At 42.0% G+C, this 5,052-nt stretch overlaps 1 protein-coding gene across 4 annotated transcripts in view; it reads right to left on the bottom strand.

Moving 5' to 3' along the window:
* Positions 1-3,447, bottom strand: part of LOC119281746 (bZIP transcription factor ABI5 homolog) — a 13,576-nt gene extending 10,129 nt beyond the window's left edge. For 2 of the 4 annotated variants that reach the window (XR_005138538.1, XM_037562191.1), the window contains exons 1-4: positions 3,338-3,447; positions 3,181-3,257; positions 2,269-2,330; positions 1,082-1,185 (exon numbers count right to left, since the gene is read on the bottom strand). The gene's annotated coding sequence lies outside the window, so the exon portion shown is untranslated. The remainder of the gene's footprint in view (positions 1-1,081; positions 1,186-2,268; positions 2,331-3,180; positions 3,258-3,337) is intronic. The other 2 variants (XM_037562192.1, XM_037562193.1) reach the window with 2 other exon arrangements.
* Positions 3,448-5,052: the final 1,605 nt, after the last annotated feature.

Raw genomic sequence — 5,052 nt, 5'->3', positions numbered from 1 at the left:
GGGGGGGGGGCTAATAGCTCCACTCATGCTTATATCGGGTTAATCTTGATATAGAGTACAACGAAGATTTATAGAGAGGGTTTTGGAAAGTTGGGAGGCAACTCGAGGGGTCGATCTAGACAGGGTGCCATGGATTGATGTGGCTTCTATGGGCAGATTGCAATGTGTGTAGATCTTGGTCCTTCTGTGTGGTGTCGGACGACCTTGTATATGTGAAATATGGTGGTGCCCTCCCCCACCCCCAGCAGTGATGCTGGTCCCCAAGAATTGGACTCCTCCCTAGTTTTGAAAGGCCTTGACTTCCTTTATGGGAAATCAGGGGAGGCACCTTCCATTAAGTCGGTCTCCCATGTATGGGTCTCTTGAACCCACACGTCCCTATGCATATATGCCCCATGCGGTACATGCGACAGAGGGATACAACTATCCATCAACACCAATCCCCCCTCCCACTTCCTCCAAAGTAAAAAAGAAACATGGATGTTGTATGAAAATTGTTATGGCTTGTGCTTTGGATTTGTCATCTAAGGTTATGGTAATTTTCCACCCTCCCTATAATTACCCTCCATACAAAAACATAGTTCAAATGAAAAAGGTATGGAAAAGGCTGCTATGTATCATGATCTAGTGTTTCCATCCACATGTGATAAGTTTTCACCCCCTCTAATTTCCCTCGAGAACCCATGAAACAAATGATTGTCATGTGTTAATACCTAGTGTTGACATATAATTATCTAAAAGTTGACATGTGTTTTGTGGCCTAATGTTAGCATATAATTATGTGTCAGATTGCCATCAACATAAGCCAATTAAGTTCCCCTCCATTCTTAACAACAATCAGTAATGCACGTGCTAGGATAATTTGCCATGTTTTGCTAAACAAAACTACCATATGGTGTGTGTGAGAGAGAGAGAGAGAGTTCCCATATGTCGTGGTTATTTTCGCAGTTGCACGCACAATATCCAGAAAGACAAATACCAAGATGGGAAAGAAAACACCCAAGGTCATACTCCAAAATGGCACATAGTCGAATGGTGCACTTATAGGAAATGGATAAGAACATAAGACCAAATAATGTACCTTGGTAGAACTAGTAGGAGTTGTATTGATATCATTCCATATCTTAAATCCCTATATGCCCCAGAAGAAGATGTAATTTATTACCAAGAAGAAGATGTAGTTCACTGGCATTCATAGACCAATAGTGAAAAATGGCGAAGATGAGGAAAAAATCATTTGCATAGAGAAACAAGAGAAAGTTGCCATCTAAATTGCGAAAAAATACAGTTAGCATGGAATGCATCCCTAGACAACCCTATCATGAAGCAGCCCATGTGACTTGGGCAAAAAAATTCGATACTACTAGTACTTGGCCCTACTAAAGTTGCCATGACATGTGAGCATGAGCTACTATAATATAAGTATAAATTGACATGTCAATTGTGTAAAGATTTTCATGAATTACGTGCATATTGTTGAAAGAGCCATCAACCACCGTGTCTTCCTTTATCATCTGATAAATGAGCTTGTTTTTTCATGTGGGTACAACGAAAGGTTCATGAGATATATTTATTTCAAGTCATTGATGTCCAGTGTCTAAGTTGTCAACATGAAGTAGCTGCAAATGACAAATAAAATGCAAAAGTAGAGAGGGTACGCGTGAAAAATCAGCAAAATCATGGGGTGTGAAAGAAAAGTTTGGCTGTGGAGCTTAGCCCTGTAGTGTTAAGTAAACAAAACTTGCCACACGGTAAACAAAGATGTAAATCCATTTATGAACAACACAATTGTCAATGTGCATCCACACCTTAAGAGAGAGAAAAGCACCACCCCTTTGCAAAGGAGTGCCACGAGAAAATGTACAATATGCAGACATGGGGAGAATGTGAAAAAATAACCATATAAGGACACTACAAAAAATTTGAGAGATATTAATTGTGCGACAAAAAAATCAGAAAGAAGTTGCTATGCATGCATATGTAGAGAATGACATTGTGTTTCATACCAAAATATTACCAGAAAAAATCAAATGTATCTCACAAGTAACACGAAATCCATATGTGGATAACAAAACTTGTCATATATGATGCGTCGTCACAAAATCGGGAGAAAATAAAAAAATTGGGGTGTACGAGGTAGATTGCCATGGAATCTATGTAAAATAGGACACACATAAGTGAACTAGAAACTAATTTAGTGTCACATAGTTGCCAATGACATGTAAATAAAGCATGCGGATGAAGTAATTGTGTGCATAGACTAATTACCTTCGGTATTGGGCTATGTGGATGAGAATTTGTCGTCTTTTTATTCCATCAACTATCGCCCCCTGTGACAATGTTAGTAGGAAACATTAACGTGAGATCAAAAAACTTGTAAACCATATATATGTCCCTTCAACGAGAGGAAAATAAAAAAAACATGAAGGATTAGAAAATCATAGGAGGTCATCAAGGGGGTGGGTCCAGATAGAAACCATGGATAGATGGTACCAATATGCATTTCTGCCCGCCCAAGCACTTCCCCCAACCACCGCACAAACATGCATCATCTCGTGTCTCATGTTCCCCTAACTCTATTAATTCGCAAACACACCTTTACAAGACTAGAACCTGAAGACTAAGCCACTCCGCTTCCCGATCGACAAGAATTTCATCATGTGCGGTTAGATCTCGCATCCTCCCACCCCACCCCTCCCCGACCAAACCATATCCCCCAAAGTCCTTGTCGTGGCGAGCAAACAGATGGAATTGATGTATCATTTTTTTAGAATCACCGGGGGGGAGCACCCCACCTGAAAATTGATGAATCGTAATAACAAAAAGAAAAGTGTGCCTGACCACCAAGGGGGTCTAGATAGAAATCATGGCTAGATAATACCAAGATGCATGTCCGCCCGCCCAAGCACTTCCCCCAACCACCGCACAAACATGCATCATCTCCTGCCTCCTGTTCCCCAAACTCTACTAATTCGCAAACACACCTTTACAAGATTAGAACCTAAAGATTGAGCCACTCTGCTTCCCAATCAACAACAATTTCATCATGCGGGTCAGATCCCGCATCCTCCCACCCCACCCCTCCCTGACCAAACCCTAGCCCCCAAAATCCTTGTCGTGGTGAGCATCTAGATGAAATCGATGAATCATAGTAACAAAAATTAAAGTGCTCCTCCCCACCTGACAGAAAATGAACTTTTATTCTCCCTCAAAACAACTTCTATCCCAGATCCACTCAGCACGATTTTGCAAAAAATCTGTCATAAAAACAACACACATCAAAAACGTCAAAGATTGCGACTACGAGGAGAAGAGTGGGTGGATCCGCGATTCGTACTTTGTATGAGTGCGAGAGTGGATGGATTCCAACGAAGGCGATGCGGCGGCGAGCGATACTGGAGGAAAACTCAAGGGAGAGGAGATCTGGTGTGGGAAAGAGGAGCGAGTGTGTGTGTGGTGTAAATGTAGCCCCTGACAAGCGTGGTTTTAATGGGGAAAGGAGGTGCGGTTCCCTAAAATAGTGAAACTGCCGACCCTAGTCAAACCACACCCAGATCATCTCCTCCCTTCATTTTGTAACATATGGCTATCAATGCGTCTCATCGAAAAGGATACAATGCGGACGCTCTATGCTAGATCACGCTATATTGTCCATGTGTATGATCAATGCAACATCATTGCATCAAGCTAGGAGATTTGTCAGGTAAAGTTCATCCAATATAATTTCCAAAGTGTCACATCCCAGATTTTCCCAATTCTGATATGTTAAATTTTTCACAGGGAATTAAATTTTTTTTCTAAGAAAACTTATGATTTTTAGCTTCTAGCTAAATATTGCTTAGGATTTTCTTGATGGTTGACTTGTTTGCTTTTTTTGATTCACCTAGAGGGTCAAGGACCCTATGGCCACATTGAAACCCTTGTTTGAAATTTGGGAGAAATAGAATGAACCCTACATGGTTTAGGGAATAAATTGGAACCCCAAAATAAGTTGAAAATTAAAATATTTATTTGGGCATAAGGCTATCTTTAATAATACCTAGATGATATTCAAGCCCTAATAAATTTCCCTAAATGATTGATTGGTTGGAATCTATTCAAAAATCAAATGGGGTCTTTTATAAAATGGGGCTTTGCATTTATTTTACTAGAAAGTGAGTCCCGTATGTCCAAATAATAGTCTTGACCTTCTGCCAAATTTTTCAAATTGGATTCCAAACATATTTGGGTTTAAACCAAATTGAAATTCAAGATGGAAAATAAAGTACAGAAAATGTATGCTCAGAAGAGCCAAATAAAATGTTGGCACACTCACAAATATTAATATTTGAATTTAGAGAAAGTTTTCTTTGGGATGAAAAATCAAATTCAAATTTAAATGAAAAGGCAAAGACAAAGCAAAAAACAAAAAAGGAACGTGAAAATAAAAAGAAAAAGGCCCAGCCGAGCCAGCTAGCTAGGCCAACCCAACTAAGCCAGTCGCAGCCAAGCCCCGCGCGCACCCTCTCTCTCTCCCCTGAGTTGCTGACTAGCGGGGCCACTGGTTAGGGTCACCCCTAACCTCCAACTGCCCCACGCGTACATGCCGGCTAAATCTCCACCTCGCGCCCATCATCCACGCCAGCTCCTGCCTCCATGTCCATTAAATAGCCCCCGACCCCTCTCCATTTCCCCTCTACCGCCCCTCATATCGCCACCAGGCTCCTCGCCGGTGAACCCTCAAGCTCGGCCACTGACCTAGAAACTCCAGCTTTGATTCTAGCGAGTATAGTCACCCCAAGGCACACCACGGCGCACCCCTGGACATCTTTGCAACGACTAAGCTTCCTCTACACCCGACTTCGATGAAGCCCAAGCCGCGCTGCCGTTGTGAGCTCAACTCTGGTGATCACTATGAGGGTCTTGCCCTGTGACCTTGTCCATCGTGTTCCCCTTGAACATGTGCGTCTTCTGATCCATTTGGTTTATCCATAGGCACTTGATTTCAAGCACCGCTTCATCACCTGAAGCCCTGTCAGTGCAACCGAAGTTCAGTTAGCTCGCCCTGCTCAT

Source organism: Triticum dicoccoides, chromosome 3B (assembly GCF_002162155.2).
Source record: "Triticum dicoccoides isolate Atlit2015 ecotype Zavitan chromosome 3B, WEW_v2.0, whole genome shotgun sequence".
In the NCBI taxonomy this organism is placed as follows: domain Eukaryota; kingdom Viridiplantae; phylum Streptophyta; class Magnoliopsida; order Poales; family Poaceae; genus Triticum; species Triticum dicoccoides.
This window is presented reverse-complemented; position numbering and strand designations above follow the sequence as displayed.